Raw genomic sequence first — 13,879 nt, 5'->3', positions numbered from 1 at the left:
ATAATATCAGTGAGCTTGATGTATATTTTGTCCTTGAGTTGGAAAGCCTCCCTCATTAGTCTTGGCATACATTTTCCTAGGCTCTGCAAATATTCGGGGCAGGTTAGACATAGAAGATATAAACTTCAAGGCAGAGCAGTAGTGGGGGGTGGGGCAGGGCGAGGCCTGGAACTAGACAGGGCAAAACCTCACTAGGATGGACAAGGAAGGTTGGTAAGCGGGTACAGGGCCAGGCCACAGCTGAGATCAGATTACATTTAAATATTTGAAAAATACCGAAATATGCTAAGCCCAGACTTGCTAAAAAGAAGGCCTCATCCCCAGAAAGCTTGCAATCAACTCCAAGAACAGGGAAACCAAGTCAACAACACATGCTTTGAGACTCTTGGATTGTCCAACAATACTAACACACCCAAAATGCCGAATCTTATTTTAGTTTTCCAAGAGAAGCAGGACAGAACTGCCACCTATTATTTTAATGGTCTATACTTGAACTTGTAACTAGAAGGGTGAGGCAAAGAATATAAAACCAGTTATACCTCTCTGTCCACAGAAAATTCAGCAGATTTTCTTGCTCATTGGTAGAAGTCAGTGGTTTTGCCAGATTGATTAGCCTGAAATGCAGAGGGCATTGACCCAGGTGCGGGACTGCTGGATTTGTCTCAGCTCTGCACTTGAACAAAGTATGTGACCTCGGAGAGTTATTCTACTTCTCTGTGCCTTATCTTAAGTTTTATGATAATATGCTTGCTAGAGCAATGAAATCAGAGAAAGAAATTAGCTAGGTGCCAGGTGCCAGTGGTTCATGCCTGTAATCCTAGCTACTCGGGAGGCTGAGACCTGAGACTTGCTGTTCAAAGTCAGTCTGGGTAGAAAAGTCCATGAGATTCTTTTTGCCAGTAAACTAGCAAAAAGCCAGAGTGGAGCTGTGGGTTAAGTAGTAGAGTGCTAGCCTTGAGCAAAAAAAAAAAGCTAAGGGATAGTACCCAAGCCCTGAGCTCAAGCCCTGGTACCAGCACACACACACACATACACACACACACACACACACACACACACACACACATATTGGATTACATCAAACCATTAAATTTCTGCATAGTAAAGGAGATATCAGTGCATAGAATAACCTGTAGATTAGAAGAAAATATATATTTGCAAGGTATGCATCAAAAAAAGGCTAATATCCAAATTGTAGTAGCAGCACAAACAATTCAATAATTGGAGAAAAAAAGGAACAGAAGTGAATAGGTATTTCTCAAGAGAATACATACAAGTGATCAACAGGCCTATGAAAAAATATTAAATATCATTCATCATTAGGGAAATGCAAATCAAAACCACAGTGAGGACAGGCACTAGTAGCTCATGCCTGTAATTTCAGTTATTCAGGAGACTGAGATCTGAGGATCATAATTTGAAGCCAGTGTGGGCAGAAAAATCCTCAAAACTCTTATCTCCAATTAGCTAGCAAAAAGCCTGAAGTAGACTTATGACTCAAGTGGTGTTCACCAGCCTTGTGCAACAAATCTAAGTGAGAGCAAGAGGCCCTAAGTTCAAGCCCCAGTATCAGCACACAAAAAAGTAAAATGAAGTGGACTAAAGACTTAAAGAGAGGGGGCTGGGAAGTTGGCTCAGTGGTAGAGCGCTTGCCTTGCATGCCTGAGGTCCTGGGTTCGATCCCTCAGCACCACATAAGCAAAAAGAAAAAAGCCGGAAGTGGTGCTGTGGCTCAAGTGGTAGGGCACTAGCCTTGAGCTGAAGAGCTGAGGGACAGTGCTCAGGCCCAGAGTTCAGGCCCCACAACCGGACCAAAACAAAAACAAACAAACAAAAAAGACTTAAAGAGAAACTTCTCTGAAGAGGAAATAAGAATGGCCAATAGACACATGAAGAAATGCTCAACTTCTCTAGCCATAAAAGAAATGCAAACCAAAACAACATTGAGATTTCTCCTCACCCCAGTTAGAATGGCTATAATCAATCAAGAACTCTAAACAACAGATGCTGGAGGGGATGTGGCCAGAAGGGAACCTTACTGCATTGTTGGTGGGAGTAAAACTTGTTCAACCACTTTGGAAACCAGTATGGAGATTCCTCAGAAGACTCCACATAGAGCCCCCCTATGACCCAGCAATCCCACTTTTGGGCATTTACCCAAATGATTACAAACAAGACCATACTAAAGCTGCCAGCACCACTATGTTTATTGCAGCATTATTTACCATAGCTAAGATATGGAACCAACCCAGATGCCCCTCAGTAGATGAATGGATCAAGAAAATGCTATATATATGTGTATATATATACATATATATGTATATATATGTGTGTGTGTGTGTGTGTGTGTGTGTGTGTGTGAATTCTATGCCTCCATTAGAAAGAATGACATTGCCCCATTTGTTAGAAAATGGAAAGACTTGAAAAAAAATTGTATTAAGTGAAGTAAGCCAGGCCCAAAGAAACATAGGTCCCATGGTTTCCCTTATTTGCAATAACTAGTATATGTCTGAGACAAGCAGAAAAGGTCAGATAAGATGATGCTAAGCGAAATGAACTCCAAATAGGGACACTAAGTGTGTTCATCAACAGATGAAAGGATAGAGAAACTATTCACACAAAACAGAATACTACTCAGCCTTGAGAGAGAAGAAAATTATACAACGTGTGACAACGTGAATGAAATGGAAGGAGATGCTATTAGGTGATTAGGCCAGGCACAGAAAGACAAATGTTCTCACATATAGAATCTTAAAAAGAAAAATAAAGTTGAACCAGAGGATCAAAGAATCGTGCGGTGGTGACAAAGACAGAGGAAGGAATAGAGAGAGAGATCAAAGGTTACAATATCCCACTCAGGAGTAATTTGTTTGGGCAGTTAGTTTGAGTTCTATTGCAGAACATAGAGAATATAGTTAACAACAGAATATTGTATATTTCAAAACTGACAGGCCAATTGAGACTAGATTTCAGAAGCGACCTCTTCAGTGAATCGTGCTTAAGCTGTGTTTTGTTTTAACTCAAAGCTGGTGTTCTACAACCTGAGCCACAGCTCCACTTCTAGTTTTTCTGCTGGTTAATTGGAGATAAGAATCTCTTAGATTGGTCTGCCTGGACTGGCTTCAAAACTACTACTCACACATCTCAGTCTCCTGAGTAGCTAGGATTACAGGCATGAGCCACAGATGCCTGGCTTCTCCATTAATTTTGTTGTTGTTGTCGTCGTTGTCTGTTGTGGGGCTTGAACTCAGGGCCTGAGCACTGTCTCTGAGCTAGCACTCAAGGTTAGTGCTCTACCACTTTGAGCCACAGCTCCACTTCCAGTGGTTAATTTGAGATTAAGTCTCATGGACTTTCCTGCCTAAACTGGCTTTGAACCATGATCCTCAGATCTCAGCCTCCTGAGTAGCCAGGATTACAGGTGTGAGCCACCAGTGTCAGGCCCCATTAAATTTTTTTTTTCAAATTTTTTATTGTGATTAAGTGGTTACATAATTTCCCAAATTTCACAGTATTGTGGGATAGTGATGCTCAGTTAAAGTCACAAACACATTCTAACTTTCCTAGAGCAAATTGTCTATCACGGTCTATAACATTTATGAGTTCTATGAGCTTTGCAATACAGTTATTTCTTCCACATTGGGTGATATGTACATTTCTTTTGTTTTGTTGTTCCCTCTTTCTCATTTGTTTCCATTAAATTTTTTTTAACTAAAAGAACTGTTTGCAGGGCTGGGAAGGTGGCTCAGTGGTAGAGCACTTACCTTGCATGCAAGAGGCCCTGGGTTCGATTCCTCAGCACCACACAAGCAAAAAGAAAAAAGCCGGAAGTGGCTCTGTGGGCTCAAGTGGTAGAGCACTAGCTTTGAGCTGAAGAGCTGAGGGACAGCACCCAGGCCAAGTTCAGGCTCCACAACCGGACCAAAAAAAAAAAAGAAAGAAAAAAAAAACAAACTGTTTGCAAACTAGTAGCAGAAGAAATCTCCCTTAAACTGACAAAGTAGTATCTGGAAAAATAAAAGTACAACAAATCATTGCAAGTTTTCCACCGTGGATTGGGAAAAGGCCAATGATGATTCTGACATAAACAGGAATGGAAACATAGGACACATGCACACATGCACAGAGAGAGAGAGAGAGAGAGAGAGAGAGAGAATCTCTAACAATTCATCTGGGACACTTGATATTGCTTATAGTAAGAAACCAAATTAGAAAAGGATTAACTTTGTTGAAAACACAACAATGCACGTTGAAAATCACAGTAAGATCCTACTACCCCCTCATGCATCTGAAACACCAGGGTCTGCCCATGGGAGCTGGAAGTGGCTCCTTGGTTTGGAAACCAGATCACATGGTCTACCATGCAATGGTAGAGGAGAAGACATGCATAGCCCCAAACTGTGTCACACCAGGCATAGCATCAGCAGGCATGTGTGCCTGTGCGGACAAGCATGTGCCAAGTACACGTAGCTGCTGTTAAGAACAGCGGCTAGAAATACAGCCCCAGTGCAGTGGTGTGTGTATGTGTGTGTGTGTGTGTGTGTGTGTGTGTGTGTGATATAGTCATACTACGAAATTCTACATGAACAATGAAAAGGAATAAGCAATAGCTACACACACAAGTGTATATAAAAAATAGTTTTTAAAAACTGAGTGCTACTTTTGGGACTACGGATCTGGGGAGGGCCCTCCCCGTTGAGGATGCCAGTGTGCGCTCTGCGTTGACTCCGAGCATCAATAAAGTGGCTTGATCCCCCCCCCCAAAAAAAAACACAAAAACTGAGTGCTAGTGGCTCCCATCTATAATTCTAGCTACTCAGGAGGCTGAGATCTGAGAATCACAGTTTGAAGCCAGCCCAAGCAGGAAAAGCTATGAGACTCTTATCCCCAATTAGCTACCAAAAAAGTAAAAAAGGGATCTGTAGCTCAAGTGGTGGAGCACTAGCCTTGAGTACAAAGGCTCAGGGACAGTACGTAGGCACTGGAACCAAAGGAAAAAACGTTAAAAAAAAAAAAAGACAATAACAAGAACCACATGATTATCTCCACTGGTGCAGAAAAGGCTTTTTGATAAGACACAACATTCATTCATGTTAAAAGCTCTGGAGAAAATAGGAATAGAAGGAACATTAAAACAATAAAAGCCATATATGACAGACCAATAGCCAATATTATACTTAATGGGGAAAAACTACAACCAATTCTCCTAAAATCAGGAACAAGGCAAGGATGCCCACTGTCTCCACTCCTCTTCAATATAGTCCTGGAACCCTTAGCCAGGGCAATAAGGCAAGAAAAAAGACATTAAAGGATCCCGCATAGGAAAGAAGAAGTTAAACTATCCCTTTTTGCAGATGACATGATACTATACCTTCATGATCCCAAAAACTCCATCCCCAAATTCTTAGAAATTATAAACCACTTTGGCAAAGTATCAGGATACAAAATCAACCCACAAAAATCAATTGCCTTCCTGTACACTGACAATGTGCAAGCAGAGAGGGAAATAAAGGAAGCAACCTCATTCACAATAAGCCCCCCAAAATAAAATATTTAGGAATTAACCTAACCAAAGATGTAAAAGAACTATTTAACAAAACTATAAAAACTTAAAGAAAGAACTTACAGAAGACACTAGGAAATGGAAAGACCTTCCATGCTCTTAGATAGACAGACTTAATTAGTGAAAATGGCAATACTGCCAAAATTAATATACAAATTCAATGCAATTCCTATTAAAAATCCCAATAACAGGGGGCTGGGAAGGTGGCTCAGTGGTAGAACGCTTACCTTGCATGCAAGAGGCCCTGGGTTCGATTCCTCAGCACCACATAAGCAAAAAGAAAAAAGCTGGAAGTGGCACTGTGGCTCAAGTGGTAGAGTACTAATCTTGAGCTGAAGAGCTGAGGGACAGCACCCAGGACCAGAGTTCAGGCCCCATGACCAGAGCCCCCCCCCAAAAAAAAAACCAATAACATTCATTACTGAAATACAGAAAACAGTCCAAAAATTCATATGGAACAACAAAAGACCTAGAATAGCCAAAACAATTCTAGGCAAAAAAGACAACATGGGAGGGATCTTGATGCCGGACTTCAAACTCTACTGTAGCACCATAATAACAAAGCATGGTGCTGGCACAAAAACAGACCCTAAGACTAATGGAATAGGATAGAAGATCCAGAAATAAAACCATATGCCTACAGTCAGCTGATATTTGACAAAGGAGCCAATGACATACAGTGGAAGAAACACAGCCTCTTCAACCGCTGGTCCTGGGAAAACTGGGAGGCTACATGCAGAAAACTAAAAGTGGACCCCAGCCTGTCACCATGCACCAGCATCAACTCAAAATGGATTAAAGACCTTAATGTCAAACCTGAATCTCTGAAACTACTGCAGGACAGAATAGGAGAGACACTTGAACTTATCAGCACAGGCAGGAACTTCCTGAACAGAGTCCCAGGGTCACAACAAATTGGAGAGAGACTCCACAAATGGGACTACCTTAAAATAAAAAGCTTCTGCACAGCTACAGCTATGGCAACCAAGCTAGAAAGACAACCAACTAACTGGAAAAAAATATTTACCAGCAATATATCAGACAAGGGGCTATATCCAGTATATACAGGGAACTCAAGAAACTAATCCCTCCCAAACCTAACAAACCAATTACTAAATGGGCAAGGGAACTAAAGAGAGACTTCTCAGGGGCTGGGAAGGTGGCTCAGTGGTAGAGTGCTTGCCTTGAATGCATGAGGCCCTGGGTTCGATTCCTCAGCACCACATAAGCAGAAAGAGCCGGAAGTGGCGCTGAGGCTCAAGTGGTAGAGCACTAGCTTTGAGCTGAAGAGCTGAGGGACAGCACCCAGGCCCAGAGTTCAGGCCCCATGACCGACCAAAAAAGAGAGAGAGAGAGAGAGACTTCTCAGAAGCAGAGATAAAAATGGCAAGAAACACATGAGGAAATGTTCACCATCCCTGGTTGTAAAGGAAATGCAAATAAAAACCTTACCCCAGTCAAAGTGGCCCACATCCTAAAGTCAGCCAACGACAAATGCTGGAGGGGATACAGAGAAAGAGGAACCCTATTACACTGCAGATGAGAATGTACACTTACACAGCCACTTTGGAAAGCAGTCTGGAGGGTTCTCAGAAAGCTAAATATTGACCTCCTCAAATGAACCGTTAGATGTGTATTTTAATGTTTTTTTCTTTCATGCATGTGTTTCTAACGCATTTATAAGATTATCTCTTTGTTGCTTTGTATGTCCCTCCCCCACAGTATAACCCCTGCTTTCACTATATTTGATGTCAGTATAACTTGTGGAGGAGATGGGGAAAAACCAGTTGTTTAAGGATACAGGTGGACCTGTTGCAACAATGAGAAGTACAAGTTGTCATGTCCAAAACGAGCTTTGCAACGTCGGTGGGGGGGGAAGGGGGGGAAGGAGAAGGATTGGGATTGGGGGGAGGGGGGAGGCTGGGAAGGGATGTGAAGGGTAAACAAAGGAGGAGGCTGCAATGCTTGGTAAGAAATGTACGCATTATCCTGCCCATGTAATTGTAACTCCTCTGTACAGTATGTTCACAAATAAAATTAAATTAAATTAAAAAAAATATTGACCTCCTCTATGACCCAGTCATACTACTTCTAGGCATCTATTCTGAACAATAGGAACCAGTATACAAGGACACATGCACCTCCATGTTTATTGCAGCACTGTTCACAATAGCCAGGATATGGAAATAACCCAGATGCCCCACCACAGATGAATGGATCAAAAAATTGTGGTATCTATACACAATGGAATATTATGCAGCCATTAGAAATGACAAAATAATGACATTTGCAGGGAAATGGATGGAGCTAGAAGAAATCATGTTGAGCGAGGTAAGGCAAGAGCAAAGAGAAACGGCACGTGGTCTCCCTGATAAGTGGATGTTAAATCCAAAATGTTAGGTGATACCACAAAATTAACAAGGCGTAAGAAACAAAGGACTTCCACTCATCTGGTCGAATCACTACTAAATAACCCCATGCTGCTGATCACATGTACGGTATATATGTGCACACCAGAGGGAAACCAGGAGGACGACACAGAACTAGAGGGAATCAGGGAAAAACATACAACAGCGGGACCCATCAGCTGCACTGGACATTGATCAAAACGAACTAAGAAACACAATGGCAGTGATGGGAGGGAGGGAACAAGTGGAAAAGAGGGAACAGCTGATGCTATGCAAAACAAAAGAAATGTAAATATTAGCCAATGTGGAAGAAATAACTGTATTGCAAAGCTCATAGAACTCATAAATGTTACTGACCACAATAGACAATTTGCCCCATGAAAGTTAGAATGTGTTTGTCACTTTAACTAAGCATCACTGTCCCACAATACTGTGAAATTTGGGGAATTATGTAATCACTTAATCACAATAAAGAATTTTTGGGGAAAAAAAGACGATAAAAACAAATTCTGTAACCCAGGCATGGTAGTTCATGCCTGTAATACTAGTTACTTGGGAGATTAAAATCAGGAAGATTGGGTTTTGAGGCCAGCCCTGGCAAGCCAAACATTTACAAGATTCACATCTTAACTGACAGCTAGGCCCAGTGGTGCATGCCTGTAATCCCAGTTATGTGGGAAATGGGAAGTGTAAATAAAAATATTTTGACCTGGGCTACTTAGGGAGACCAGATCTTTAAAGAAAATGAAAACAAAACATAACAAAACAAAAGGGAGTGTGGGAAGAAGAAAATGGTGAGTGTGAAGGAGGAAATGGTCATGAGAGATCTCAACATGTCCATTTGTGTGTGTCAGGGGTGGAGGGGAGGGTGTACTGGGACTCTCAGTCTTTCCTAGGTTTTGGTTTGGTTTGGTTAGGTTTGGTTTGCTCAAGGCTAGCACTCTACCATTTAAACCACAGCTCCACATCTGGCTTTTTGTTAGTTTATTGGAGAAAAAGAGTCTCGAGGACTTTTCTGTCCAGATTGACTTTGAACAGCAATCTTCAGTTCTCAGCCTCCTGAGTAGCTGGGATTACAGGCATGAGCCTCCAGGTCCTGGCATAGATACCTATTTCTGTTGATGCTGTGCTGTTGGGGTTTTCTGCTATGAGGAAGCACCCTCCATCTAGGCTAACTGGTCCTGGAGACTGTTGAGGGCTGGAAATGTGGAAGTGTGACTGGGGAACTGTTACTTCCACATGATGTAGATTCAATCCAGCCACCTCTGACCATTAGCTACTGTGACTGCACAATGCAGTAGCTACTTTATATCAACCAATATAGCAACAGGAAGTCTGAATAACTGGATATTATCAAAGATTTTTGGCTGTCAGTAAAAACAATGTTATGTTCTATATTGCACCTTTTACCCTCAACTAACCTTAGACAAAATCCCTGGGTGGTTTTTTTTCCTTACTATTTTTCTTTTTAAATTAATAAAAAATTAAATGAAAGCACAAGATACTCAGAAACAGTAAAAAAAAATTAAAATTAAAAACATGATTGTGTGGACATTTGATTTTATTTATCTGCTTATAGCGTTGGACTCCACCTTAACTCTCTGGATAAAACCAGAGCCAGCCATGTGAATTGTGGTGTGTTTTGGCAAGTGTGTGAATTGGTCAGGAATGTCTTGGCTGAAAGCAAAACAACAGTCTGGTTTATCATGCAGAGATTGTTTTCCACATTTTAAAAAATTATGCGCACTTGGATCCCGGCAGCTGCTGGAGTCTTTTCAGTGGCTCTCAACAATCAGAGCTGGCATCTCAGTGAGTCTTTCTGCTTGTATCAGAACAGCAAAAACCTTTTTCCCAGCAAAGGCCTGTGTCTCCCAGGCTGGAACCGTGCCCCGCAGCCATGCCCAGCCACAGGGAGAGACACTGAGCTTTCACGTTTAAAACACTTCCCAGTCAAGTTCAAAGAAAACTGCCAGGAGAATTCTCTCTCCTTCCTTCCTTCCTTCTTTCCTTCTTTTTCTTCCTTCCTTTTTTTCCTTCCTGGCTTCCTCTTTCTTTCCTTCCCCCTTTCCCTCCCTCCCTCCCTCCCTTCCTTTATTCCTTTCTCTTCTTTTTATTTCTTTCTCTTTCACTATTTCTGTTTTTATCTTTTCTCTTTTTGTTTTTCCCTTTTTATTTATTTCTATTCCTTTTTTTTCTCTTTCTCTTTCACTTTTTATTTCTGGTGTGTGTGTGTGTGTGTGTGTGTGTGTGTGTGTGTGTGTGTGTCTGTCTGTCTGTCTGTCTGTCTCTCTCATGGAGGTACTGGGGCTTGGACTTTAGAGCCTCCCATATTCTCATTTGGCTTTTTCACTCAAGGCTGGCACTCTACAACTTGAGTCACAGCTCCACTTATGTTCTCTTGCTGATTAATTAGAAATAAGAGTCTCAAGGACTTTTCTTCCCAGTCTGGCTTCAAACCTCTATCCTTAATTCTCAGCCTCCTGAGTAGCTCTAGGATTACAGGTGTGAGCAACCAGTGCTGGTTGAGAGTAAATTCTTCAGCTTTAGGAATCACAGCTAGAAGATCCCTTTTGGTATGCTGTATGGTGATATCATGACACATTTAGGCATTGCAGTTCTTTCCATTTGCTCAAAGTTGCCTGGAATAAAACCAAATGATAAGAGCCTAGGTTGGAACATACAAGAATAGATAGCTCTGGAGAGGTCCAGACACACAGTGGATCTTTGGTGTCCGCAAGCAGGAGAGGGACTAAACTGAGCAGTGGGCAGGGCAAGAGGCCCTGAGATACCGCTGGTTGCCCCGTGCCCTTTGTGTGGGATCAGTCCTAAAGCCTGCTCCGGAGTGCATGATGAGCGCCTCTAGTGGTGACCTTCGAAACTGGGGAGGGAGGCATAGAAAGCTTCAGTAAACACACATGGGGACAGAAAGCCCCAGACTTAGCCTCCTCCTTGCAAACTCATCAAGCTTAATTTCTTCTCAGATCATAATGGCATAGGGAGGATTTAGTAAGTTCATAAATGGAGCACGCTTCAAATCATGCAGTGTTTAGGAAAGCGGGTTTGAAGCCATAAAAATCTGGATTCAAGAAATAAAGCGAAGAAGCTAGTGCTGGTGGTTCCTGCCTGTAATCCTAGCTACTCAAGGCTGAGTTCTGAGGATCACAGTTTAAAGCCAGCCCTAACAGGAAAGATCCTGAGACTCTTATCTCCAACTAACTAACCATCAAAAAGGCAGAAGTGGTTCAAGAGGTAGAGCACTAGCCTTGAGTAGGAACTAAGGGAGCTAAGGGACAGCACCCAAGCCCTAAGTTCAAACCCCAATATAAGCAAATAAAAAGACAGACAGACAGACAGACAGACAGACAGACAGACAGACAGACAGACAGACAGACAGACAGACAGACAGACAGACAGATAGATAGATAGATAGATAGATAGATAGATAGATAGATAGATAATTTAATTAAAACAAAAGAGTAGCCCCAGTCCTTGGTTGTTTTTTGTTTTGTTTTTTGCTTGTTTGTCCCTGTACTTCACTTTGTGCCCAGAGCCTGCCTTGAATAATGTCTCTCATACTTCTGCCTCCCTAATAGCTGGAGTTAGAGGTGTGGGCTACCATATCTGGCTAGTCTTATGATTTTAGGTGGGTATGTGTGTTTTTGAGACAGTCTTCCTCTGTTTAAAAATTCTTATTCTGACAGCCAACTACTCATCAGATAAAAGGTTAATATCCAGAACACACAGTGAAAGTGTAAAAATTCACATACTACTCAAGTAATCTAATTAAAAAGTGAGAAAATGATAGAAACAGATGCTTTTCAAAAGACAAAACACAAACAGCCAACAAATATGTAGGAAAATGCTCAGTGTGGTTAGCTATTAGGGAAATGCAGGTCAATGTCTCTATAAAATGCCATTCCACCCCAGTTAGGATGATGAACAGAAAAATTAAATAAGTAAATTCTGATAAGAATGAGGACAAAAAACAACTCTCTACAATGTTTATGAGAATATAGTGTAGTAATTATGAAAAGCAATATGAAGATGTCTCAAAAAACTAAAAATAAATCCATCAAATGATCCAGCCATCCTACTTTTACATATATGCACACATGTGTACATGTGTATCAAAGAGATACCTTCCTGCTCATATTTATTGTAGTTAAGATATGAAATCAATCTAGGTGCCCATAAATAGATGAATTTTTAAAAATACAGTACACACACACACACACACCCCAGGATATATTCAGCCATAAAGAATGAAATCCTGTCCATTGCTGCAAAGTTCCTAAACTAAAAGACATTATGTTAAGTGAAATAAGCCCTGCATGATGTAACTTATATGTGGAAGTTAAAAATAAACAACAACAACAAAAATCTGAAAGTTGAATGAAGATTTTGCATGCTGTCTGCACATATGAAAATATCATCCTGATTGTACCCCATTAATGTGTATAATATGTGCAAATAAAGATAAGTCCGTGTGTGTGTGTGTGTGTGTGTGTGTGTGTGTGTGTTGGTTATTTGAACTCAGGGCCTCATGCTTTTCTTGGCTTTTTCTAGTCAAGGCTGCTTCTTCTACCACTTAAGCCATTGTTTCACTTCTGGTCTGTTGCTAGTTAATTAGAGATTAGAATCTGACAGATTCTCCTGACTGGATTGGCCTTGAACCACGATCCTCAAATCTCAGCATCTCGAGTAGCTAAGATTACGAGAGTAAGCCAGCAGAGCCTGACTCTGATATGTCTTGGCAGGTATTTGTTTTTGTTTTCTTTTTCAAATAATTTGTAAATGCCCTAACTGAAAAATTCTGTATTAAAATAAAGGAAAACAGATGAATCACAATTATTCATAGTTAGTTATTTTCACAGTAGGAAAGGAAACTCGCCCCTAGTTGGAGATGCCTCCTTGTCTACCTCCCACCACTGCAATTGTCTGCTCAGTAGCAGGACTCTAAATCTGCAACCCTGAAGTATCTCTTCTCAATATGAAATTAGAATGCGAATTAAATGAGACCATTTGAACCACCCCAAACTACTAAGTCCAATAGCAAGTGAAGGCATTACTCAGTTGTTATGAAAACACACCAGCCGTACCATATGCCAGGCATGGGGGGGTGGGGGTTACTCACGTGGTTTAGCCACGTGTAGGGATGGGAGAATAAGCCTCAAATCCAGCTGCTTGTGGCTAGACATGGGGATCATGCTGGACATGGGATTAGGAGAGAAAATTGGAAGTTAGGAAGCACTAGGTAGTCTGTGCATATGCACTCAACCTTCGCAAGTGGTAACCATCCTGACCCCACACATCGCAAGGGTTGCGTTTGCTTCTAACGCTGGGGACAGATGCAAGTAACTAAGTGCAGGTAAAGCAGGTGATGTGCAGAAAAGCCAGGAGCTAGGAGTCATTAAAATAGGTCAAGTGAATCAGGTTTACATCAGCTTTTTTCTATTTTAATATGAGAATTCAAAACCAAACGTTGGAGATGGGGACGCTGGGTACAGAATAGGTTGGTTCTGGGTTGATCGGTATAAAAGCTGATGCTACATGTGTGGAGGATCATTTAGGAAATTTTCTTTTGATGCATGTTTGAAATTTTCAGTGAGAAAGAAGTTATGGCAGGGCACTGATGGCTCAGTGGTTCGGTGGCTCACACCTGTAATTCTAGCTACTCAGGAGGCTGAGATCAGAGGATCATAGTTCAGATGCACTCTGGGAGAGAAATCTGAGAGACTTTTATCTTCAGTTAACCATCAAAAACCTGGAAGTTGAGATGTGGCTCAAGTGATAGGTAGAGTGCCAGCCAGGAGTAAAAAAAGTTGAAAACACAAAGCCCTAGGTTCAACACTCCCCCTTCTATACACACACACACACACACACACACACACACACACACACACACACA

The sequence above is a fragment of the Dipodomys ordii genome, unplaced genomic scaffold (assembly GCF_000151885.1).
Source record: "Dipodomys ordii isolate 6190 unplaced genomic scaffold, Dord_2.0 Scaffold46, whole genome shotgun sequence".
NCBI lineage: Eukaryota > Metazoa > Chordata > Mammalia > Rodentia > Heteromyidae > Dipodomys > Dipodomys ordii.
Note: the sequence above shows the minus strand (reverse complement) of the source record.